The following is a 25904-nucleotide window of genomic DNA, read 5'->3' as shown; positions in this document are numbered from 1 at the left end:
GGAGGGCAGCTGCCGACCTGCAGCAGGGGATGCCTGGGGACCCGGGGCCGTGCCCCTGACCGGGGCAGCCCTGAAGGTGCGGCAGGGACCTTCCCCAGCACCCTGCACGACCCAGCTCCCACCTGCCCACGACCACGTTTAGCAGAGGAGCGGGGACGCCAGGACAATGTGGGGTCACCAGCAGCCCCCTCGCCTCCGCCCCTCCTGAGGGAAGCCGGGGGCAGGCATCCTTCCCACAGCAGCAGCGTTAAGCCCTCTCCAGCTAAGCACCCACCCCTCCCAGCTTCGTTATTACCATCACCTTGATTAACATTTGATAGAGCCCAGGATTCATTAAGAAAAAAAGTGCCCGAGGGCACCACAAAGCCTTCCTGGCTGGAGCCTGATGCAGACTGAGGATGGGAGCGGCAGCACCAACACCTGAACCTTCCAGTCCCCCTCTCGCCCCATAAAAATTACAGCTGATGCTATTACGCTGCCACCCCATAAACTCAAATTACTTCTGTGCAGACCTTCCTTCATTAAATGCTTCATGCTGCAATCCAGCAGCGAGCGGTGCCCCCCCCTGCCCCAGCGAGCCTCTCCACGTGCCCCAGCTGGGATGGTGCCGGGACCTGGCCGTGCCCACAGCCTCCTGAGGGCTCCGTGGGGCCAGGGCGCAGCGAGGTGTCCCAGAGCTGCCCAGCCTGGCACGGCGCAGCGGGGCCATGCCCGGTGCTGAGCTCACTGCAGCCGGGCACAAAGCTGCACCCGTCCTTCCCGGCTGCCCCGAGCAGTGGCCGCAGCCCCAGCTCCATGCAGCCTCCCCCAGGACCCAGCCCGGAGCAGTGCCAGCGGGAGCCCGTCACAGGCACCTGGGGTCACATCCCTGGTGCCCCCCCAGCCCCAAACACCCGGCCCTGGGGGTCTTGCTGCGATCACAGCCCCCAGCTGCAGTTAGATTTGTCCATCAGCTGCAGCAGAGCCTGGGCTGCAGAGCACTGAGACCGATGTCCCCCAGGGGGCACAGGGCAGGGGGGCCAGGGCCGGGCATCACCGCGCTCTGTTTGCTCCCCAGGCTCAGTGCTGCTGCGCTCGTGCGCCCGATCAATACGCCCTGCCATGTCAGCCAGCACCATTATTTTTACACAACAGAGAAGTCGAAAAAAAGACAAATCATTACTTAGAGCATGAGCAAGATTCGTGCGGAGAGGCGGCCGAGCCCATCTCCTCGCCTGCCCCCTCCCCGGCTGGCAGGCAGCGGCGGGGCCCCGCGGACGGGAGCTGCTCCCCACCTGCCCCTGCCACTGGGGAGCACAAGGAGTGGGGCAGGACACCGGGTCCCGCGCCCCTTCCCGATGAGCCAGCCCCGGGGAGAACAAGGCAGATGCGATGCGTGCGCACAGCCCCGCATGCCTCCTCGGCACCCCAGCACCCATCTGGGCACGCAGCCCAGCACACAAAGATCTGCAGCTCAAAAGAAAAAAGCTTTGCAAAACCCGTATCCAATGTGAAAAGCTATTTTCCAAACTGGCTTTTGCATCTGCAGAGCAGCTCTCTAGCAGCAGCCGTGGGCAGCCAAGGACAGGGAGAGGATGGCTCACCACCGCTCAGGTTGCTTTCATCTCCTGTTCCAAATCGCAGCGGAGGAAGGCAAAGCCTCTAATTCTGGAGAAGCTGCTGTGCGCTGAGCCGGTGCCACCTCCGGGCCTGCCTGTGGCCAGCCCACCTTCCCGGGCAAGGAGAATGCCTACGGCACCGGGATGCACAAAACCGGGATGCAAAAGCGGCTGGTGGGGGGCGCGGGGGCATCCCCACGCGGCGGGGGCTGGCTGCTCCCCTGCTGCGTGGGGACACGAACATCCCCCCGCAGGGGTGGCATCAGGATGGAGATGCTCCAACCTCCCAGCCGGCTCCAGCCCAGAGCTCAGGCCGGGTTTCAGTGCAGCAGTTCCATCCCATGGGCACTGCCAGCACCACCCCTGCTCGCCCCACACGCCAGCGAGGTGGGGGTCTGGCAACGCAGCGCGTCCCGCAGCCGCTCCTCTGCTGCATGCACGGGGTTTGGGGTTGCTGCATGGCCAACAGCCCGGGCCCCCCATTGCTGCCCAGCACAGCACGTGCAGTTACGCACCTCTCCTTACCAGCACCCCCAGTTTGTGCTCAGGGGAGGTGCAGAGACGCCGGGTGCCCCCCAGGCGCATGCAGGGGTCACGGTCCGGGGCCGGCGAGGGGCAGAGGAGGCAGCCGGCGGCTGAGGCGAGGGGGAGAGACACGAGGAATAACAATGGTGAATTCCCCTGAGCTTTGGTGTTTTTAATGGTGGATTAGACTGTCAGGCAGCAATTAAATGGTGTAATAAAAAGCTAAGTGCTCGTATTTCAAGGTTCCTGCCTCCCGCTCCGCGGGGAGGCGCAGGGCAGGGGGCTGCTCCCGCTGCCCGTGTGGTCCAGCCCTGGCTTTGCGAGGAAGAGCAAAGGAACTTTTCAAAGGAGATTTGCACACAGTTTACATAGAATTTGCCAAATGTGGGATTACAGAGCGTAAATCTGTGCAAACTTCCTCCTGCAGCCTTTGAACGTGCGGCTTTTGAATGAAATGCTTCTTGTTTTGTTTGTGGCCTGCTGTTCGGAGACACGGAGGGACCTGCACAAAGACACGGCCCCGCCGCCGCTTCCCGAGGAGCCTGGGTTTTGTTTTTCTTAAATTGGGTGGAGAGAAGGGAAGGCAAACGTTCGGGAAACTTAAAGGCAGATGAAGCCAGCGGGAGCCTGGCGCTGCGCAGGGAGCTCTGCACAAACCTCGCAGCCACCGCGAGCCCTCCCTCGGCAAAACGCGCGGGGGCGGCCCCAGCCCGGGACCCCCAGCGCAGCGGTGAGGGCAGCCCCCAGACCCACCCCCGGCACGTCTCAGCCCTGGCATGGCACGCAGCTCGCCGACGCGCTCGAGCCCAAGCAGAGGCAGAGCCGGGGGCTTCCAGAAGGGGCTGGGGGATGCCGGCAGCCTCGGCTGGGATGCTGATGGCTCCAAGGACTCCTGAAGCCATTTCCCTTCCTCCGCCTGCTCTGCCCCTGGGCTTGTGCCCCCACCAAGCGCCGTTTTCCCCCAGGGAGCTCCGTCTCTCAGCGCAGCCCCTCGGGCAGGAGGAGCCCCTGGAAGCTGCCGCTGCCACCCCTGGCTGGTGAGGGGCCGGGCTGGGGGCTGCGCCGAGCCCCCGCGCTCGTCAGGCAGGGCCAGCACTGCGACACTGCCACTGCTGGGCTGCGGAGAAATTCAGAGAGATTGTGGGGAGATGAAATAACAGCCCTGCGAGATGGCATTTCCAAGCTGCATTAATATCCATCACGACGCCTCTTCCGACACCCCCTCCTGATCCAGCGGAGAGCTTTGTTTGTTAAACCCTTGCTCGCTTTGCCCCGTGCTTCTGCAGCCTCACGCAGGCGGCGTTTGCCCCCTGAAGCATCACCAGGGCACCCCAGCCCCGGCCACCTCCTGTCCCCGGGCACCCGGCAGCACCCGGCACTCTCCGGACACGCTGAGTGCTGCAGAAACACCTCCAAAAAACACATCTGCAGAAGGAGGCATTTTTTCAGGCTGGGTCACCCGGCCAGGCTGGGTGCTGCTGCCCGAGCCAGACTTCGATTTGCTGAGGATGACCCAGGAACCGTTCCCCTCCTGAGGTCTGCTTCTGTGGGCCCTGAGCAACCAACACGCACAAAACGACCGCGAGTGGAGACCGTGAGCATCCTCCAGCGCTGGTGGCACCCACGGGGACCCGGTGGCACTTGGTGCCAGCCTGGCTCCTGCACCCAGCAGCCAATGTCACCCGCGTGCAGCAGGCAGGGCAGAGGCTGCAGAAGGGGAGAGACGCTCGAACAACACCTCAGGACACAGAACAGCTCCTTATGACCACGGGAATCTCAATTCAGTGCTCGCTCCCAGAAGCAGAGCTTAACAGGTATTTTGCACAGAGCATTACAATAGCAGGGGCTGAGCCTTGGGCACGGTCCCACACTCGGCGAGGGAGGCTGTGAACCTGGGTGGCAGTGAGTAGGGGACGGCTCTGCCTGTCCCCCCCCCATCTGCCAAGAGCATCCCCGCAGCGGCTTCCCCTTCCCTGGCCCCCACCTCCCCAGCCCGTCACGCAGGGTTAGAGGCAATGAAAACCATGTGCTTTCCTAACCTCGTTGTGCATCTTGTGTTTAGGGCCCTTGCTTTATCAGTTTTTATCCTGTGTAATATTCATCACACTGGTTTATTTATGGGCCCCCTCTTCGGGAAGGTATTTTTCAGGCCTGGTGAATAAAACATAAGCCTTTGCTGCTTGTCAGAGCGAATGCGGCTCCTCTGATGTCAGCCTGACTAACGGCCTTTAGTTTTCTCCAACAACTGCACTTTGAGAGAAATTTATTTGTATTTGGGTTCGCGTTGCTTCGGAAGATGTGAATTCTTTTCCCTTCAGAATAAATGAAACTTCAGCTGCACGGCAGCTGGCAAGGCAGGAGCAGGACGGGCGCTGGTGGCCCCTGGGGACGGGTCCCCAGCCCAGGGACGGGTCCCCCTGGAGCCCCCCAGAGCAGCCCCTCGGGCAGAGCCCCAGACAGCCCAGGCTGGTTCCCAGTACCCAGCCGGTGCCCAGGCTGTGCAGTTGGCTTCCCCATGGCACTGCTGAGCCCAGGCCCCCTGCACACCCCTGGGCAGCTCTGCTGGGTGCTCCCTGGCCACAGCACAAAGCAAGAGGCACAGCTTGCTGCCCTCCCGACAGCATCCCTGCCCAGCGGTTCTGGAACTGGCTCCCTCCTGGCCCTGCAGCCTCCTGCCACAACCTGTGTGCATTTAAACACATCGGAGCTGGCTGCTGCAGCCTCCCCTCGTGCCCAGACCCGGCCGCGTTCCCTTGGCCAGGGGCAGCGGGGATCGCTCCTTCCCCTGCCCCATGCCCAGGGGTGCTGGAGGCTGCCCCGTTAGCTCCGTGCTCGCAGCACTTTGTGCCCACCCTGCGGATCATGCCCAAGGAGCCCCCATCTCAGAGCCCAGGAGCTGGCCCCCACCGGCAGCACGAGCCGCCAGCTGGCCCCGCTGGGAGCAGGCACCCCACTCAGCCTGCTCCCATTATTCCTCTTTTTTCCTCGTGGAAGAGGATTAACCAGGTGCTAGCTCCAGGAGGGACTGCTGCGGGCAGATTATCAGCATTAAGCAAAAGGAGGCAGAATCCTTCTTTGCAGCAGAGATCGTTGGAATCAGCCCCCAGCACGGCAGACAGCAGCAGTGTGCTGCAGGCTGAGCCGTGCTGAGCACCCCCGCGGCAGCTCGGCCTCCTGAGCACAACGGGACGGAGCCTGCACGGGCACACATGGGGCCGAGCACTGCGAGCAGCCGGGCATCTGCCCCTGCACCACGGGGCAAACCCTTCCCTTTGCCAGTTCAGGAACGCCTGGCTGCGACCCAAAACTCCTATTAACAAATCAAACCATAAAACCAACAGAAACAGCCAGGAGATTTCCCTCTATCATCTGCTAATTTATAGGGTTACTGGTGTCAGCAGTTTAAAAGAAGCGGAATTCTATCAAAGAGCCACTAAAACCCGGCGCTGTGCGCTTTAAAACAATCACAAACGTTCATCTGAAAAGACTGCTTGGGATATAATTCCGCGACGTTTAATTATTAATATTCCAGACAAACTAGTTAAATTCCACTGAAGAGAAGGAGAAGCAATCAGAGTTAAAAATTAGCTGAAGGAGTATCATAAATCATTCTGGGGAATATTTTGCAGAAATCTCAGCGGAGCTGCTTACGCCGAGGAGACGGGCCTGCCGCACTCCTGGAAACTTGGAAGGCAGGGAAGGAAACCAGTCGCGTGTGCCCCTGGGACACAAAAAGCTGCAGAGTATTTTCCGAAGCAGATTTCTGCTCCCTGGACACACAGGGAGAGGGCACGGAGACGAAGGCAGCGGATTCATCTGTCACGGCTGCGGCTGCATCCCCAACCTGCCTGCACTGCCATCACCCACCCAGCACCCGCTGCTGCTCTGCTCAGTCCACACACTGCCTCCTTCATCAATACACCTCTCCTGACTCGGATTGATGCGCCTCACCGCCCTCAGAACCAGATAAGTGCCTCTCAGCACAGGCGCTCCTGCAGCCTGGGATATTCGGAGGTGTCTCTGCCCTGCACAACCCCTCCACCACCTCCCTGTGCCCTCAAGCACAGCACGCAGGGCCCTGGGCTGGAAGCTACACAAAGCCAATGCCAACACTCGGGGTCCAAATGCACCCTTAGGGTTACCTTCAAAACTCCGGCCAAAGCCTCCATCCTCCCCATCGGGGTCAGCCCCCAGCCCGGACACCCCCCTGCTCGCAGGAAGGTGGCCCTGTGCATGCTCCCGCAGGATGAGGCTGTGGTTTTCCTTCAGCCTGGTTTCTTCCCCTTGCACAGGGCCACGGGCAGCAGCAGCCCACGGTCACAGCCCCCCAGCACCGCCACTGCCCTGAGCTCTTCCAAAGGTGAGCGTCCTCCCCGTCCCCCCAGCGCAGCCATCCTCAGCCACCCGCGCCCCCGCCGCGTGGGGCAGGCAGCGTGCGGTGCCCGTACAGCTTCTGGGTTAAAGCCTCTGCTTTTCCACACTTTTTCAGCTTCCAATTTCTTTTTCCAATACGTTCTCAGAAATCCCTCCAAATCCTCTCAGCACAGCTCAGAGGGAACACAGACAGGCACCTCTGTTGAGGCAGCCCCTGGATCTCGCCGGGTTCACAGGAGCCGCACACCGGGGCCCCCCGCTTCCCACATCAGCCTTCACTTTCTTTCCTCCCCTCTTCCCTCCCTTCCTTGCTGTTTGGTTTTACTTATCCTGCAGAAGATAAGAAAAGCCAAGTTTTCTTGCTGCTTCATCTTGATTCAGTCAGTTTTATATCTCACAAGCACATATGCAGATTTCTCCGCTTCTTTATTTGTTCATTAAGACTTCAATAAAAATGTTACAGAAATGCCCTTTTTTTGTTGTTAATTGCAATTTCTGTTTTAATATGCGAGTTGTGCCGGCTCTCCTCAGAGACTCCCCGAGCCTCTCTGTAAATAATACAGCCGCCCCAGCCCAGCGCGCTGCCTGCTGAGTATTTGCACAGTTATCAAAGCGCAGCCGAGGCCGACGGCGGCGCTGCCTCCTCGGGACGGGTTCCCCCGCGCAGCGCAGCCCCCGCAGCACCCCCGGCTGCTGGGGAGCCCCCGGCACCCCCATCCCGGTCCCCTCTGCTGGGTCCCTGGGTACTGCAGGCAGCAGCGGAGCCAGGGCAGGGGGCAGAGGAGGCCAGGAGCGTGCTGTGCTGAAGCTGGGCAAGCCGCGGGGCTGCGCCTTGCAGGGTGGTGCTGCGTGTCCCTGCCCGCCTGCAGCAGTGCCACCGATGCCCAGGGCTGCACAGGGTTGCGGGTGGCCCCGTCACCTCCAGGTTGCTGCAGGCTCTGTGGATTGCAGCGCCACATCCAGCGATTAGCCAGCGCTCTGAGAGACCCCATTATCGCTCGCCTGGATCTCTGCGCGACGCGAGTCACTTCGCTCTGATGTTTTCCATATTGAGCGTCTGCCTCGGGGCTGAAATTTTGAGGCAAGTTTTAGCGAGAACGGTTCAGACGTTTCTGAGAACAAGGCTGCAGTAAAACGCTGCTTTGACACATCCACGGAGCGTTCTGCAACCCCAGCACCCAGACACCAAACTGTTCCTGCAGGGCCCCGCGAGCGGCCGGGAGCAGCGCAGGAGGCAATCCCCATGGCACCAGGACAGCCCCGGCCCCGCACCCGACGGCCACCTCCTGCCACCAGGTTCCTGCTCCTGAGCCCAGAGCAGGGCTGGGAGACACAGCCTGGGCTGAAGCAAAACGAGTGCTCCTAGAAAGGAACCTGTGAAAACCAAATCAAATGAGATGGGGCACGGCCAAACACGGGAGAGAACAAGGGAGAGAATCAAACTCATTAAGTGACTGCGATTACACTGTTTTAATGGTACATTTAATTCGTGCTTCATTCCAGAGGAGCTCCGACAGCAACCCCTATGGCATCCACACGAACAGCAGATAAATGGATTGTGCTCAGCGCTGAGACAACGAGCACCCGACAGCTCAGCACAGTCACACATGAAAAATGTGTTAACAGCAAATACATCCCGTGACGTGTGCCACCGGCACATTTGATAACACGTCCTCGAGAAAAGAAATTGAAGGGTCAGCCGGATCTGCGTGCCCTGACAATGGAGATCAGCGGGTACCGCACAGGGTCTGTACCTGCGGTTTCTGCCTGCTTTCATGCCTGCAGAATTCACAAAGTAGAAGGGGGACCAGAAAAGCAGCGGCACAAAGAGACCAGGAGCTGGAGCGGCAGCGCCTGCACGGCGGCGTAGCGGGCGCTTGCTTGCGAGAGAAGAATTTGGTAGCTGGCAGCAGCAGGAACCGGCTCGTGTAGAAACTCCAACTTCTGGAGTGAGAACAGCTCCTGCCAGAGCTGCTGCAGCAGCAAAAAGAACCCAGAAATTAGCTTGGCATAACAACATCTAACAGCCTACCAGTCAGCAGTAAAATCAACTTTCTGGTTGCTAATTCTGGATGATTGAACTGCACAAAGCTTAGGATTTCTTTATGCCATCATTTTTCACTCTAAAAAATCCAAGAAAATGTTGGACTCTTGTGGCAAATGCCTGTTTTGGAAGCAAGCTGCTCTCGTATATTATATTGTTCTGGTACCGCATCACAATCTATCAAAGTCGGAGTCCCCAGAGCAAAAGAAATCAAAACATCATGAATAAAGTGCAACTTTAAAACTCCGGTAGTCTGACAGTGTTAGACTAAGCCTCCCAACACGCAGCGTCGTATTGATGCTTTCCCCTAATAAAGTCAATGCTGGCCTAGCTCCGCTGCCTACAGCGCATTTGCTCAATTAGAGGAGAACAAATAAGGCAGGAAGCCAAGGTGCTGCTGGTGGTAAACACCGTGCCGGGCTCGCGAGGGCTGCGGCACCCAGAGCACGGGCAGCCGTGGGTGCTGCCTTCAACCTGCCCCCTCCTGGCACCCTCCTGCTGCAGGGCCCGGGACCTGCTGCCCCCGATGCTGCTGGGGCTGGGGGTCCGAGCACCGACCCGAGCTGGGGGGGGCAGCACCCGCTGCAGCGTGCGGGGCCGTGGGACCTTGTCTGGAAGCTGCACGGGCTCTGCAGCTGCTTCGGGATCTCTCTCCCCAAATCACAGCCACCACTCGCAGGGAAGGGGATGCAAACTGGTGCAAACTCAGCTCAGACTGTAACCGCTGCCCCCCCCCCAGCCCTGCAGAGCTCAGACACCCGCGTCCCCCTGTAACCACTGTCCCTCCTGCATCCCCCTTTGCGCCAAAGCTGCCGGCGCTGCCTTCGAGCGCGGTGCGTGCAGCGCTCAGCCCTGCTGCACGGACACAGCCCGCTGCCATCTCCAGCCCCCTCTGTGCAGCTGCTCGCCCCCAGGCCACCCTCACAAGCCTCTTCGAGCTGTCCTCCACTGCAGCAGCAGGATCCCCTGGCACAGACGGATCGCTCTGATCCCCCCTGACTTGAGTGTGCAGAAGGCACCCGTGCTGCCACGGGCAGCTGCATTTTCTTGCCCTCTCGTGGTGCTTCTGGCTCTCTGTTTGCGTTTTCAGAGGCAATTAGAACAGCCTGAGCTGTGAAATATGTCAGCGATGGCTCAAATGACCAAGCAGCACGGGGGATTCACACTTTCACACCTTTTCTGCTGCTCAGAAGAAGTCCACGTAGGTGCAGGTGCAGAAGGAGAGAGCCCCAGGGAACCAAGTGACAGGAAAGAGCAGCTGGCAGGTTAACGCCTGATTCACCCCCGAAGCCCTGGGGAGACCGGCAGGCAGGGCAGGGTGCCCATTTCACAGGTGGAAACGCATCCTGCAGCAGCACCAGCAGCCGAGCATCTGCAGGCTGCAGTAGGGCAAGTCGGCTGCGCACCCTGCCCCATAGGGACTGGGTGCCACCGGTGGCTCCATCCTGCCACCGAGCTCCTGCGGGGCCCCGTCCCCCCGCTGCCATCTGCGTGGGCATCGAGAGCAGCCATTTGGAGCGGAGCACAGCGAGGTACCCGAAGGAAACCTTCCCCTGCCAAGAAGAGTGGGTGGGAGAGCCAGCAGAGCCGGGCAGCCTCAGGGAGGAAGAGCGCGGCGCACAGGTAACTGGAGGAGCTGGGAAGGTTAGCACGGGAAACACGGGCATTCGTAGCAAAAGCAGGTGAGTCAGGCAGATGGCAAGGCGAGATGCAGGACCAGAGACAAAGACCAAGGCGAGAGTGACAGTGAAAGGAGGCAGGAGAGGGGCAGGACTGGTGCCTCGGTCTCCAGAAGAGGAAACCGAGCTGGATCCCACCTGGGGTTCAGTTTGGGCACTCGCACAAAGCAAGCGCAGCCTGGGGCTGGTGGCACCACATCCGAGAAGCTCCTTTGGCCCTGGGGCTTTGGCCCAGGCAGGACATAGCCAGGGACGGGGCTGCACCCTGTGTGTACCCAGCACAGGGGAGAGTGGGGACAGCAAAAGGAGCAGGCTCATTGTGCACGTTTCTCTCTGGCACTGCAGGAGAGGAAGAAAGGCGATGGCTGTGGCAGCTGGGCCGTGCCCTCCCAGGCAGGAGGGAGCAGCACAGCCCCTGCAGGATCTCCTGCAGCCTGGGTGCCAGGGCATGGCCTGCGCCAGGCGCCACGAGCAGCCCATCAGCAGAGAGCGCAGGGGAATTAAAACGCCGCCCGCACGGCCAAGTCCATCACCTCTCAGAGCAGCTCTTTTCTGGTCTGGCAAGTAGCAGAGCGAGGCTGTAATAGAAAATCTCCCCACGGCTCCATCCAGTCTGAGAAGAATTAGATGAGAGCAGTTGAAATCCCCGGGTGCCAAGAGCTCCCAGGCTCGCCGCCGGCACTGGGTGCAGGGAGAGGCAGGGGCAGCTCATGGCACTCCTGCACTCCCTAACACAGCCCCTCTCACTGCGAGGGCTGCTGCTCCCACCTGAGGAGGCACACAGATTTTTTTTTCCCCCACTTTTTAAACCTGTCACATCCCACTGAGCTCCTTCTCTCATCACCAGCTCTAAATCCCCAACCCTGGCCGCAGGATTTCCAGCCAGCCACCTCCTGCTCCGTGGGGGTGGATTATGGCCACACACACACAACGGGGTGATGATAACCCCTGCGTTATCTGCGGGGCACAGCAATGAGAAGGGAGACCTGGGGGGGCACAGGGACCCCAGGACCACAGGGGAGCCCCTGCCCAGCTGGAGGGCACAGCTCTGGGGCAAACCTGCTCACGGCCACTGCACCAAACCCACGCAAAACTTCAAGACCTCACCAGACAACCAGAGCCCCGCAGGTCGCAGCTTTACCCCCAGGAGATTGGGGCTGGCACGGCGAGGGGACAGCCCTGGGGGGCTGGGCTGCTTTCTGCATTAACGCAATTAACGCAGCTAAAACACAACTCGTATTCAGCACCAAATGAGTAATGTCTGCTATGACAGCGCTCCCTCGCAGCCACCTCTGGGCTCCCATCGTGTCTGTCAGCCACTGGCCCCCTGGACTCCCCCTCCCAGCTCATCTCATCCCTGCTGTCCCGTAAAGCCCCCCCTGCCCAGCCTGCCCTGTTGCTGGGAACACGCAGGGCACCAGTACAGCAGAAGGATTTAATTGCATGTCAAAATTAAATCTCTTTTGATGAAGAACAATTCAACTACGGCTCTGCCTAATCAAATTAACAAAGTCTTTTTTGATTTTCAATTATCTTCTTCACTGGAACACTTTATCCGGTGCTCCTGCGATACAGCTGACAAGCCCCGACTAACAATTACGGTGTTTGCTGCACTTCACCAAGGCACGGTGACCGCCGGAGCCCTCCTCCATCTGCCTCCCGTTAACGAAGCAGGGAAACAACTGCAGCAGACCGCGAGGTTCAGGAGCTCCGGCAGCCCCTCTGCGGCAGCACAGCCAGGCTCTCCCTGCCCCGTGGGCGCTGAGCTGCTCCCCTCGCCGGGATCCCTGCGCGGGCAGCCTCGTGCGGGGGCTGCACCGGGAGCAGCGCACCCCCAGCACCCACCTCACCCCCTCCTGGTGGCTGGAAGGGCAAACAGCCTGAAACACCCTCGCCATCACCCCAAACCACTGAGCCAGAGGCCACCAGCTCTACTGGTTACCAGCTGGGGACGGAGCTCCCCGAGCTCCCCTCCTGACCCCAGGGCCCCGCAGGAGGTAGCAGAGGGGTTTCGGTCTCAGGACCCCATGGAGGGGCAGATCCTGCACCCTGCCTGGCGCTGGCTCCCCCCAGCACCCCCACGCCAGCAGGGCTGCACTGGAGGAGCTCCCAGCTCCCTGCAGCCGGAGAGACATTAAGCTCTGATGGCAGGACAAAATGTATTAGAAGATGCTAATTTAATTAAAAGAACACGACAATGGCTAAATTAGCAAGCGAAGGAGAGCACCTACCCTTAACAAGGGCACAAATAGAAGCACAGGGGGACGCAGCAAGGCCCCGTGCGGGCACAGGCCGTGCCTCCCGGCTGCAGGAGGACGGCTCGAAGGACATCTCACCTCCCCGTGTGGCTGCTCAGCACGCGGGGAAGCGCTCAGGACCCCAGCTCATCCTGCACCTCGCAGCACAGGGGGGAACCTCCAGCAATTCCTGCTCCTCTAATGTGTTTTCTGCTCCCAAACACGGGCTATGGCATCTAATCCTACTGCAAGGTGTCTGGGGCAGGGAATGTTTTTTTATTTGTGACTCCCACTGCATTTAGCAGCCGCCAGCAGCTGGGGGGAGCAGGATGCACAGAGCCCCCGCAGCTGGGGGAGCCTCACCCCAGCGAGCTCCATCCCAAGCATTTGCTGCCTTCTCTCTTTACGAAGCTGTTTTCCACAGAAACCGCCTTAATTTGGCTCGACCTGCAGCACCCCGGTGGCCCTGCCTGTGCGCTCAGGGTCAGTGGCCACCCGGGGGTCCCCTCGCTCCGGGGTCCCCCCCGCCCATCTCCAGCACACACCGACCCCACACGCCGCTGGGAAACGGCCCCGGGGGGGGGGGGGTTCAGCGACCCGGGGAGCTGCCGGGGGTCGCGGCTGCAGATCGCGGGGGGCTGGGGGAGGCTGCGGCGGGCTCCAGCGGGGGGAGCGCAGCGCAGCGCAGCCCCGGCAGCACGGGCTGCAGCTGCCCCCTGCCGGCAACGCGGCCCCGCCGCCGGGCAGAGCCAGACACGGCCCCCCCCCCGCCGCAGGATGCTGCGCCCTGCGCCCCCCCCACGGGACCCCCTCTGCTGGACCCCAGCCGTGGGTCCCAGCGCCCGGCTCCTCCCTGCCCCGGGGGCTGCGCACCAACAGGAGATGGAGGCGGGGGGGGGGCTGCGGTGCCTGCTCCATGCCCGGCCCCCCCCCATCCTGTACCCCTTATAAATGGGCTGCACGCAAGGATAGGGCACGGTGGCCCCCCAGGTGATCGGTCACCCATGTGCCAGGTGCCCTCTGCAGCACAGGGCAGGGGCTGGGGGCTCCGCAGGGGGCTGTGCACAGGGGCACGGGACCAGACTGAGTCGGAGCACACCCTGCTGAGCCCCCCCAGTGCTCCGGGGTGCTCAGGCTGCCCAGGCGCAGGGGCATGGAGCTGAGCATGCAGGGGCAGGGGTCCTGGAAGCCCACCTGGTGCTGCAGCACGGGGTCACAGCACAGCCTGACATTAGGGTTCTGATGTCAGGGGGTGACTGGGACCAGTGGGTGAGAACCAGCAGCACCACCCCATCAGGGGGCACGGCAGAGGGGTGCCCGGACACTGCTCCTCCAGAACATCGCTTCCTTCCAAAGAGATTTGATTCTCCCCTCGTGGACTGAGGGACCGGCTCCCAGTCCCAGGTCTCTCCACTTCCATTCCCTTTTGTGCATTTTCCAAAGAGGGGTTGATCACATCCTGGCAGATGCTGGGAGCAGACGCCTAATGGAGGCCATCTGCCACATTTCACAGGGAAAATTATTCAAACTCACTAGGACTTTAATTTAATCAGCTGGCACTGAAGTGGGCACTGGGCTTTCATGTGAGCAGGTGTGAGCACAAATCGGCAAAGGCAAGGAAAGCATTTCATCTCCCTTCCCCGAGCCCACAGAATAGGAGCTGATGCACACTGCGTGGCCAGCGCCTTCAGCGGCATTTTTCACTAGTGCAAGGCACAGCTCACACAACGCCACACCTCGAGCACTTTGCCACCGAGGCTCAGCGAGTAACCCCCAGCAGTCAGGAACCGCAACACGTAGGGAAGATTCATTGCAGATGACAGGAGACCAGATGGGGCATCGGTTACAAGTGGAACGACTCCGCTGGCCTTGCTCTCCGGCACATCCATCCCCAGCCCTGTCCCTGCAGATCCAGGAGTGCTGCTGAGCCAAGGCAGGGTGGCTCGGAGGGACACCACGAGGGTCCCATCCCCAGGGAGCTGGCAGCGCTGTCCTGGAGCTTCCCTTGGAGCAGCTCCGGGTGCTGCACAGCTCCCTCCCCTCCCTCGGTGGAGCTGTGATACCCTCGCTCCCCAGAGGCTCTCCATGCAGTGACAGATCAACGTGCTGCAAGGAAGAGGGGGAAACATCCCCCTGCACTCAGAAAATGGGGCAGTGGGAACGGTGCTATCTGTGCCATGTGCTCTGACATTTCTGCATTACCCAGACGTGAAGCAGCTTCCTGGGGCTCAGTGGTCTCAGCTCAGGTGCTCCTGGTGCACGTGGTTACCCTCAAGAACAGATAAAAATGTGTCTGTCACAGAAAGGGGATGAATGCAGCACGGCCTCTGCCCAAAAGCTCAAGCACACAGTGAGCGGGTAGCTCTCCGTGTGCCTGGTGTCTCCTCGCTGTCTGTCTCAGGCTGCAGCTGATGTGCAGGGGCATCCCACCACACCACGGGCTCACAGACATGGAACCAACTCATGCCATGGATTAAAAGGTGAAAAGACACAAGTACCATACAGCAGAGGAAAGGAGATGGGGACACAAGTACAGTACAGCTCCTGGAAATGGTTCATTAAGTCCTCGTTCAATCACAGGACACAGAACCTGCCCGCACCGTGGAGGACACCATCTCCAGCAATCCCCAGTGAGTCTGACCTGGGGAAAAGTTCTTCCTGACCCCAAATCCAGGAGCTCATTTAAACCCAAGCCAGTAAACATGACACTGTGCAAACACAAAGCCACTTACCACCTAAACATCAATCATATCACTCTCTCCCTGGCACTACCACGTGTCCAGACTCAACAACTGCAATGCATTTTATCAAGTGTGAGGTGACTAGCGATTGCCCCAGTGCAGGCACTGTGCAAACTCACTGTCGGACGTGCTTTGCAGCTCTATAAGGCACAGCTAAAACGCTCACTGCCATCAGCTTCTGCAACACCACCTTCCTTTCCTTCCCTTCCCTTCTACCAACTTCCCCTGCTGCTACGGCTGGTATGGCATTGACACACGATAAACCATTCTCCCCCTTATCTGCACTTTACACCAGTTCCCCAGAAGCCTGGTTTGGGGCACATTTCAGCCTTCATACTCGCTGCTCATGCAGCTAGAGCAGCCCGAGCTGCTTCCCAGCAGGACAGGCACCACGCTGGGGCGAGGTGCAAGCACCCAGACCTCATCTCAGCACACCGGTATGACCTGGGCAGCAGGAAGGAGCAAAACCAGGTTTCATTCCTGGGACTAGCTAGGAAATCTCAGGCACCTGCCCACTTGGGACCTTTCTGACACAGTAGGGCCCAACTTAGCTGGAAAAACCACGGAGCACCACTGAAATTGGGCAGGGGGAAGGGGGATAACTTGGCAGCTGCTCACATTTAGTTTGCACCTTCTTTGCCAGTGTGGAAGGAAACAAACGACCTGTGAAGGGAATGGAGCGCAGTGATTCATTACCCCTGATGTGTGATGATGGCTTAATTATTTTTCTAACTGGGGAGAGACGCTTTCTGACAGCAGGTGCAAATTAATTCTCCACTGTTTTAAGGAGTGATCGGCCCAGGACAAGCAGAAAACTGGAAAACCTAATTAAATCGGGAGCTGGGTGGAATAAATGGAGCGGGGAGTTTGTTTGCATGGTGCTGATGGATATTAACGATTGCCAGTGAAGGCACCAGGGCTCCCAGCAGGAACGCGGAGCTGTCTTAGTGGCTTCGTGAGCCCCGCCAGCTTTGACAGCTTTGGGCAGGAGGTGTCACGGTCGTCACTGCCAGCACTGCTCCTGCGTGCAGACAGGGAAAAGCAGGGCTCTCCCTGCAGATATGCTCACCGTGTGCGCTGGACAGGACGGTGCCAGCGGGCCGGCAGCCGGGGATGTGCAGGCACCGGGGACCCCGCATCCTTCGGGGCTGTGCCCTGCAGGGCAGCAGGAGCGGGGGGAGATCTGCCCCATTTCTCTGCAACCAGATTCATCAGATTGTGAGGGCCTGGCCTCCAGATCTGCACCGCAGGGCTCCTGGAAGCCTGGCAGCACAGCCCTGCGCACCCAGCAGCAGCGCGTTTCGCCTCCACACCACGGCGCCTGCTCGCGCTGCAAGCACTGCCTGCAACAGAGCCGAAAAATAACCAACACCTGAAGGGTTTTGCCACGGGGGGGAGCAGCCCGAGACTGACTGGGAGTATCATTAGCTCGGTAATCAGGCAGGAAAGAGTTTATGTTGAGGAGTTGCCATAGGAACAGCATTAGACTTGCCCGCTGCTGCCCCCGGCTCAGCGCTGCCCGGGGGCGGCTGGGGTCCGTCACACACTGCTGCCTCCTCTGCCCCAGCCCTGGTGGTTTCTGCCCCTTGGCAGGCACCAGCAAAGAGCTCTGGCAGGCTGACATGAGCAGGATGCCTCCTCTCCTGTCGTTACCCCACTCCTGAGAAGGAGAGAACCTGGAGAGCTGGAGCACGATTTGGGGGGGGACCATCATCCGCACGCTGCACACACCTGCGCCTACCCCTCCAGCTCCATTTCACACATGGCCACATCCAGCTGGGCCCCAGGCCCCTACCTGCAGCCCCGGGGTATGCCCTTGTCACCAGTGGGACGGGTCCTGAGCACCGCAGGGCTCCAAGCCCACCCCACGGGGATGCAGCAGCCCGGGACCACCGCTGCCCGTCCCCCTCCATGGGGCTGCCGCAATCCCGGGCTGCCCATGGCCATGGCTTGGTGTTTGCAGAGGTGCTCAAAGAGAGCAGGGGCAGTCTGCAGTGAAAATGCTGCTCCCAGTGCCCGTCTCTGTGGCAACTGGGAGAGGGGACTGGTTACCAGCAGGGCTGAGCCCCCCACGGTGCCAAAAATGGGGGGAAATCAGCTGCATCCTGCCTGTGGGCACTGCCCCGCCAGCACCACTCCCGCTCCTCCAGCAGTGCTGGGAGAGAGCACCCTAATTGCTTTTTGTTTTTCTGTTTCTCCCATCATTAAATCCCTTCTTCATCCCTAATAGTTCGGGATTATATGAAGGTTAATATGTTTCAGGTTCCACACAAGTACAGCTAATTAACAAACAGTCCCCTCAATTCCCTTTAATGCCTACACATGTAATGCGATCGCTGCAATTACCTGCTTCCCAAAGCCATTACAAACCACAGAAAATTAGCCAGAACAGGTGATAAAACCCTTCTTTTACTGGTGCATAGAAGGAGTGATCTCAGGGCAGCAGCTCCACGCTGCCCAGCTGTGCATGGGGAAGGGTCAGCACCATCCCCAAGGGGCCAGGCTGTCCCCGAGCTGCCACGGAGGCACCACAAGCTCCAGGTCCTGCTGGGGGGCTTGGGATAGAAGCCACCCCATAGAAGCCAGCCCTGCCTTCCACCTGCAGACATAATCTGTCCCTAAGCAAACCCCACCCAGATGTTCAGGGCACCCCCAGACGAGCCAGCAGAGCTCTGCTCCCAAGGGACACCTTCCCTGCTCATGCAGGGTGAAGCAGAACTGGGACCAGTCCCCACCTGGGGTCCTCGGGGCTGCCACATCCATCAGCACCCTGCAGCAGAGCTGAGCTGCCATCCCCAGCGACAGGCATCAGAAGCCCCTGGGGAAGGGTTAGAGCTACTCAACATCACCCCGCAGGGGATGGGGGGACACCTAAGGAAGCAGAGCGCCCTTCCCTTCCCCATGGGCATCCTGCACACTGCAGGCTGGGGGGGGGGGGGCAGTGCCCAGGCTCCCTACACCAGCACTCTGCCAGGGAGCCGAGCTGCTCCTGCAGCAACCGGCACCGCCTGCGCTCACACCGCTCCCTGCCTGCTCCGGGAAGCCTCCGAGGGAGAGACCCAGTGCCAAGGAATGCGATGAGCTCCCAGCAAATGGCTCCAGCGGTCTATTAGCCCTCGTTAAAAACCTGTACCTATCAGGCGGGTTTCAATTTCCAGCTACTGGATCCTGCTCTGCTTGTGCCTGCCAGATTAAAGAGCTCTCTAATAATCAGCATCTCTGCTGCATTATTTATGCCGCGGCAGTGGTACACGCACACCCCCCTCCCCTCCAGGGCTCGTGGCCTAGAAGCAGCATCAGCCACTGGTCCCAGCTGGGCACGGGGTGGCCCCATTGCAGCCCCCCATGCAGGGCACCATCCTGCTCACCAGCTCTGTTTGGAGCACCCGATTCCATCGGCACCCAGCGAACCCTCGTGCAGCAGGGCAGGGCACGGCCCCCATGGGGCTGAGCACCCCCAGCCCCCCAGGGCTCAGCGCCCACTGCTCCAACTCCGTCCCAGCTACAGGATCTGCGCCCTGCAGCCTCCAGCAGGGGACCCCTGCGGCTCAGAGGAGCACCCCAGGGGGGTGCCCGAGCTCAGCACCGAGCTCAACACCAGCCAGCACAGCCACAGCTCGGTTCCTGAAGGCACCTATAAATCTGAGAGCCTTATCCTGGCCCTCAGCCACACCACAGCCAACGGAGCTGTGCCCCAGCCTGGGGACACACGGGGATGCTCCGGGCCAGGGCACGGTGCTGAGCAGAGAGGGGCGAGGGGGGGCTGCGTGGCACAGACCTGGCACCCAGGGGTCCCACTTGCTGCACCCCGTCCCAGGAGCGCTGGATGCCCTCCCCACAGCTCCATCCAGTGCCCCTCGTCTCCTCGGCATCCTCCCCGAGTGCCCAGAGCACCCTCCAGCGTTGGGCCTCCTCTGCAAGAGCTCCTTATAAATGTAAATTGGGAACAGCCTCGCAGCACAGGAGGAAAATCACTGTAAACAAAATCTCCGTTGCTGTGGAAACCATTAAAAATAGATTCCCCACGCTCCCCCTTTTGTGCTGGGTATTATACAGCTGGTCTCCTTCATTCCACATTATTATTACTTTTTAATTATGAATAATTTCCTCCCTTCTATAGGAAGATAGAGTAAAAAACAGAACTTTCCGAACGAAGGGCCTTTAGGATATATTTCAATATGCAAATGACAGCAAACACGCATTCTGTAGTGTTTACGCCACGGGGTAGAAATCTCTGCGTTAACCCTTCCCACTCCACAGCCCCCATTTCCCCCCCCCCTCAGCCAGGGAGGCCGGGTGGCTGTGACCCCCCATGAGCTGCCCCAGGATGTGGGCTCTGAAGAGCAGAGAGACTTCAAATCATCAGGAGAAATGCAGGACCAGAAACGTGGTCCCGGTCCAGACTCTGACTCAGGTGCTATTTGTGGCCCTCGTTATCGGAGAGGATGCTCCTCCACCAGGGAGGCGGGCAGCACGGTGCCGGGTGCCGGCGGAGCTCTGGCAGCAGCTCCTGGGCCGGGCAGAAGGCTCCCGAGCAGGCTGGCCCCAGCCCACTGCCATCGGGTCGCCGGCTCTGCACAAACCCCACGGTGCCACGAAGGAGCAGATGGACGGCACGGGGATGCATCTTGGCGCACGCTGAGCTGATGTCCTGCCCGCTCTCCTGCTGCTCGTGCTTCCCCCTGCTCCGCAGGGGGGTGGCAGCCCTCCAGCACCACGGGGCCAGGCCCCCACCTGCCCTGGGGATGCCAAAAAGCACCGAGCACGGGGGTGGGCTGTGGGACGGACAGCTGTCCGTATGTCCACGGGGACCCAGCACAAGTAACAGCCACCAGAGGTTTGCGCAGGATGCCCCAAACTGTTTTCACCCCCCCCACAAGAAGGCAGCTGGGTCTGTCAGTGCAGGGACACAGCCCCCCGAGACTTCAGGCAAGTTCCCAATATCCTCGTACAACGCTCACAAACGAGGCAGAGACCTGCCCCTGCAGGAGAGGACGAGGATTTGGTGTGGATCCCACAACAAAACTGACAAACCTCCATGTGCTGTCCTGCAAAAAGCCAACACTGCACCGAGACCCATGAAAGGAGACCACAAAAAGAGACCACGAAAGGAGACCCACGAAAGGAGTGTCACCTGCACGGGGAGATGCCACCGCCAGCTGCAGCTCCACGTCCCCTGGGGCAGCACAGACCCAGCACACACCCAGGGTACAACCCCAAACCTCCCCAGGAGCCCACCCTCTGCCGGAGCTGTTTTCCAGGGGCTCCGAGAGCCAAATCCCCCCGCCAGCCCGCAGCACTGCGCTCTTTCTTCCTACCTGCCTTCTGAGGGAGATCTCAGCAGGCTGCCTCCTCCTTCCAGGAACCCCCAGAGACCACACGATTCCTCCTCTGTAGCTACGAGCTCTGGTCAGGCCCATTTTCAAGCGCTCCAGTGCTCCACCTGCCCTACCATCACCCAAATTTTAACCTAGCCCCAGGTACCAGCACCAAGCGTTAGCACTGCCCGCAGCTGATGGCCACGAGGGGACTGCACCCCGGCAGCGCTGGCCGAGGACGGCCGCGCTCTCATCCCCTGCTCGTTTGGGCTGCGCTGCCTCTGCCAGGCAGATCCCCAGGTTTGATCCGAAGATGTCAAGTGATGTAGAATCCCCCACAGGCTGAAGCTGCTCCGGTGGTTAATTACCTTCCCTGATAAAAACACGTACCTCGTTTCTAGTCAAAATTTGTCTGGCTGGGAGCTTTCAGCGCCCGGATCTTGTTACGTGTCCCCTGCTAAATCAGCGAGCTCTGCACTCGCAGAAATCTCTTGATCACAGCCTGGAAGTACCTCCGTCTCCAAGCCACCTCCTAAACTTCTCCTGGAGGAGAAGTTCAGCACACGTGTCTCACATCTCACAGCAAAGCACATTTTCCAGACCAGGAACCATTTTCGTAGCCCTTCTCCACGCAGTCCCCATTTCAGCAGCGTTCTCCCAGCCCGGACACGAGGGGCGATGCCAGCACCCCGACCACACCGAGCAGAGGCAGGGCAGCCCCTCACCACGCCAGCACCCCCCACACCTCCCTGCTCACCCTGCCAGCTCCACGCACAGCCACGGGCAGCACATTAATGGGGCAATTAGCAGACTTCAGCCCCAGTAATGCACAAACTGACTTCAGCATCCTGCCTCCGGGTGCTGCTGGAGAAAACCCCAGCGAGGAGCCACTGCTCAGCCCCAGGCGCTGCTCCCACCAGCACAGCTTTGGGATAGAAAAAGCACAGAGCCAAGGGCACAGTCGCCACCCCAGCACCATTTCCTCCCCTCCCAGCACATCCCAGTTACAGGTCTGCCATTGCCACCACGGCGGGGAGGAAGCAGCCACTCAAAGCAACGCAAGGAGGACAGACAGAAGCTGCAAATGCCTTAAGGAGTCAGAAGCTTGCCTTGAGGGGCTCAGCACACCCTGCTGGAGATGCTCATCAAGGAAAACCACCCCATGGTACCATCCAGCCCCGGGACCAGGAGAAACCAAACCCAGCAAGCTGCAGGGAATACTCACGGGTTGCCCGGCTCCGGTCAGCAAATCCCCTCCGGCCAGCCCTCGGCTGGGACACGGTGGTGCACACAGACCCCAGGGACCCTCCACGGCTCCGGGGCCGAACCAAGGCCACAGCAGCTCCCTGCTGGCACAGGACACCGGGGAGCAGCCGGGGGACACAACTTTCTGCGCGCTCAGTCACGCGAGGTCCTGCTCCAGCCACAACTGCATCCTTATTTAATTCCCAGCAATTACACTCGCATTCTGCTAGACAAATAGATTTTACAAGCCCTCAGTTAAATGTGGATAATTACGGCTGCCTGCACCAGGGGACAGCCCTGCCCGGGCTCAGGAGGAAGAATCACATCCCGATTCCACTAATTCTGTAAATTAGCAAGGAGCGTCCCAATGGCAGCAGAGTAATTACCAGCGCTTTCCCCCCCCCCCCTTCCTGTGGGCTGCTGCTCTCGCTCACTCCCCCCCACCCTGCATCTTCCTCCCTCTCAGTGTGTGTGTGTTTTCAGGCATATGCTGCTGTTAATGGGGCTTCTGTCACTTCAGCTGCTGGCAGAGATTATTTTATCTTGGGAACCTCTTCCCATGTCAGCGCACAGACTTCCAGCTCTAAATCATCAGCGAGGGAACGCGCAGGTGTAGGGGAACAACGGGGGAAAGCAGCAACTTCTGGTGGCACCAGGAACATGGGCTGCAGGCAGGACGAGCCCCTGGCAGCCCCCCCTAGGGCATGCACCCCAGGGCTGCGCTGGGGCAGCAGCCCCCGGTCCCAGCCAGGGGGACAGAGGGGACACCAGGGAGGGGGCTCAGCCCCAAACAGGAGCGAAGGAGGACGCCTGCTCCCAGAGCAGCACGGGGAGCAATGCAGGAGGAGCCACCAGGGCCAGGTCCTGCCTCGCCAGGTCACCCAGCAGCAAACACAAACCGCACGCTCAGTCTGCAGGAGGACACCAAACCTGGGCACTGCTTAACAAGCAGGTGAACCGAGACGCAAGGCAGGGAAAAAAACCCACCCCAAAACAATGAGAGATTAAAACAAGCACAAAATTCCCCCCCCCGTGACCCCACCAACCTTTTCCATTGCTTCCCAGCACTGCTGCACCTCCAGAGGATGAGCTGAGCCCCCAAGCAGACCCCCTGCAGGCAGCAAAACCCCAGCCCTTCCCTGGGCAGGCCCTTTATGGCAGCAGTGCCAGTCCCCTCCCCAAGCCCTCGCTGCCACAACCGCCTGCAGGGGTGTGCAATGAAGGAGAAAACCCTCTGGGGACGAGGGAAGCTGTGGTTTGGGGGGGCTGCCAGCATCCACAGCACCGAGCCCCCGGAGCGATCCCCACCGCCCGGCAGGGCTGGGGCTGCTCCGTGCTCCCCACCCACAGGAGAATAAGGAGAAATCAAAGAAACAGAGCAAAATCACCGCAGTTTTCAAAGCGGTCTGTCAGGGTGAAGCCCTGCGATCTGGCTTCATCAGGCCCCGTGTCCCCAGGATGTCTCCGCCAGCAGAGGCAGGGCCACCTCTCGCCTCCCCCCCCATGTCCAGGGTCAGCGGCACCCAGGCACCTCTTGTGTCCCCCCCCCAGCCCCACCAGCAGCGATACAGGGGGCCACGTGCTGCATGCAGCCGTGCACTGATGTGTTCCCAGAGGACAGGAGGAGGATGCAGCACGGCATCTCCCCTCCAGGCACAGGCAGACGCGTGGGATGGAGCGAGGGCCGTCCTGCGGGGGCACACGAGGAGAGCTGGGCGACCCCCGCACCCCAAGCCCACCCTTGGAACGGGCTCAGCCCCTCAGCGCCTCAGCAGCTGGGGGAACGGAGAGCTCTTCATTAAAATAATTACTTTAATGTCCATGGGGAGAGGACAGCAGTGGAGCTCCCCTCAGTAAGTGCCGGCTGCTGAGCCCCTGCCCCGGGGGGGACCTGGCGGCACGGAAAGCGGGGTCACACCACGTCCATCTCCTCAGCCTGCACAAAGCCTCTGCCAAAGCCCCCGTGACAAAGCTGGGAACATCTCAGACTCTGGGCACCAAGAGCCGTGTGGCGGGGGCACCACCGGCAGGCTCGTGTCCCCCCCGTGTCCCCGGGCAGCAGCGCTGGGGGCTCTGCGCTGCCGGTGCCTCCTGCACCCCGAGCCTTCTGCTGGCAGCGGAGGGGAGGCGGGATGGGCTGCACGGCGGCTCCTAGCATAAGGAGGCTCCTGCCAGGGAAAGCTCATGTGCTTTACCACTGCTGAGAAGCTTCTGTGTTCCTGAAATACCATCTTCCCCTGGGCGACTTCACATGCAAGTCTTGGGACTTGCCAGAGCATTAAACTGACATGTAGGTCAGGGGAAGGAATAGCTCAACGCCTCCAGGAAAAAGGGTTTTCCTTTCATATCCCACTGCCTCCTCTGCAGCTAGATACCCAGCCCTGGAACCGGCACTTAACACGGGTGACCATTTCAAGCCCAGCGTGAAGCAGAGTGTGGGGGTGGAAATGGGATTAAAAAAATTTCTGGGACCTGGTCTAGAGATAAGCCACCGTTTCTGGAGGCTCTTCATGGTCCCCAGAGCAGTACATCTGCAGCAAAAAGCACTTGCTCAGTTTAAAGTACCAGGGGAGCCTGGCTGGACATGGATCAGAAGCGTACCACTGGTGCTCAATGGTACGGCACCGGTGTGTGTCTGGCCACCGTCAGGCTGCCCCCAGCTCAACACCACCTGCATGGCTAAAATTGGCCCCATGGGGTGCAGTGGGACCCTTCCTGGTGGTGGGACCCTTCCCAGCAGTGGGACCCTTCCTGCTGTAAGCACCAGCAAGGGTTTGGATGGAGCCAAGCGCCTCCACTGCTCGTTTCATGGCCCAAAGCCTGCGTGCGCTGCACCTGAGCAGCACAGGGTGCCAAAACACACCTGGGGGCTGGGAAACTGAATTTTCCCAGGTCGGGGTCACACCCCGGCACTGCCCCGCTGATATCCTAACACCATGGCACGCTTCCCGCAGTAGAAATGGGGACGGAGAGGCAGAAGTTTGCCTGATGAAGTGTCCCCGTGGCTGCGCAGCGGGAGCCGGGCATGATAGATCATAGGAATAAAACCAAGAGAAGGGTGACACAAGCAATCGGCAGAGCCCGGCTGTAAATCTCGGTTCTGATGGGCTCGAGATGAGCTGGCTGGGTTACAGGAGGGGGAGAGCAGCGAGGGAAGAGCTGATAACAAGCGCTGCGAGCAGCGCCTCATCCTGCGTCCCGGCTGATGCAGAGGCCTTGCTGTCAGGGAGACAAAGTGGAAGCGCTCAAGTGCATCATTGATTTTTAATAAAAGCAGGTAACACTCTGGAAACCCAGCACTTAGCCCCACTTTCTCTTCCCTGCTTGCCCAGCCTCCCCCCAGCCCGGTCTCGGCCTCCTCCCTGCGCCCACCCCTCAGGGGGGCAGCGCCAGGGGGGCGCAGGGCTCGTCTCCATCACCTCCCCGCTGCCACTGCTGCGGACACAGGGCTGCCAGCAGGACCCTGTGCTTAAACACTGCTGCTGCACGGGGCTGAGCCCCACACGAGGTTAAGCAGTGGCTCTGGGACCAGCAGCGGGGACGGGAGGGATGGGACGGACAGGATGGGGTGCACCCAGGGGCGAGGAGCAGCGGTGACACCGGCTGGCCACCCGCGCCCGCAGGGAAGCTCGGCATCCAGCGGCGTGCGCACCGCTCCCCCGGCGTGTCACCATGATTGAGTGCAGGATGCAGGCACCGTAATGGCTTCATCAACTTAGCTACTTTTTATGAGAAATTTGTTCCAATACCTTCACTTTTCCAGGCTGCTGTCACTTTAACGGATGCCAGGCCAGGAAGAAAAATAATCCTGGTAGGGAAACTTTGAACCGGGGCGAGCGGCTTCCCAGGGAGGAGGGCAGGAGGTGGGAGAGAGCTGGTTTGTGCGGGAGCTCACAACAACTCAGAACTGCCCCAGCCTGAACCTGCCAGTGTCGGGAGATGCTCTCTGCCCTCCTCTTCCTCCCTGGTGAGGAATACCCATGTGCAGCCGTGCCGCAGCACTCAGGAGACACGTGGCTTCGGACAACCCAGCTCCATCCATCCTCCTGTACCAGTCCTCCGCCCCAGCAAGGGCTGTGCCCCCTCCCCACCCGGCACAACCCCCGGCCCTATTTCTGTCCCTGACGCCTCTCACCCCCTCTT

At 60.3% G+C, this 25904-nt stretch overlaps 1 protein-coding gene and 1 long non-coding RNA gene across 17 annotated transcripts in view; both read right to left on the bottom strand.

Annotated features, from left to right (window-relative positions):
* Nucleotides 1–25904, bottom strand: part of RBFOX3 (RNA binding fox-1 homolog 3) — a 164725-nt gene that overhangs the window by 50586 nt on the left and 88235 nt on the right. The gene's annotated exons all lie outside the window — the stretch shown is intronic.
* On the bottom strand, nucleotides 13676–22892 carry LOC311420693. The gene is made up of 2 exons (XR_014684486.1): nucleotides 22808–22892; nucleotides 13676–14727 (listed from the first exon to the last, which is right to left on the bottom strand). It is a non-coding gene; the product is annotated as an uncharacterized lncRNA (long non-coding RNA).

Source organism: Aythya ferina (genome assembly GCF_964211825.1).
Source record: "Aythya ferina genome assembly, chromosome: 18".
NCBI classification, from domain to species: Eukaryota; Metazoa; Chordata; class Aves; order Anseriformes; family Anatidae; genus Aythya; species Aythya ferina.
This window is presented reverse-complemented; position numbering and strand designations above follow the sequence as displayed.